Genomic DNA, 207 nt, shown 5'->3' on the forward strand with positions numbered 1-207 from the left:
CAAATAAGTATTATGTTAAACCTAAATCAAAGTTTACCTCATTATTTTCCAGTAACTGATGAAGTTCTCTGATATTGCATTGAAAGTTATTCATAATCATCATTGCTACTACATCAGTGAAAGCAGTGTTGACAATATGCAAACATCAAGAAAGCTGCTATCCTTGATACTTGGGAATGACAACAAAGTAATCTGATCCTTTTTTTG

The sequence above is a fragment of the Penaeus monodon genome, chromosome 23, assembly GCF_015228065.2.
Source record: "Penaeus monodon isolate SGIC_2016 chromosome 23, NSTDA_Pmon_1, whole genome shotgun sequence".
Taxonomy (NCBI): domain Eukaryota; kingdom Metazoa; phylum Arthropoda; class Malacostraca; order Decapoda; family Penaeidae; genus Penaeus; species Penaeus monodon.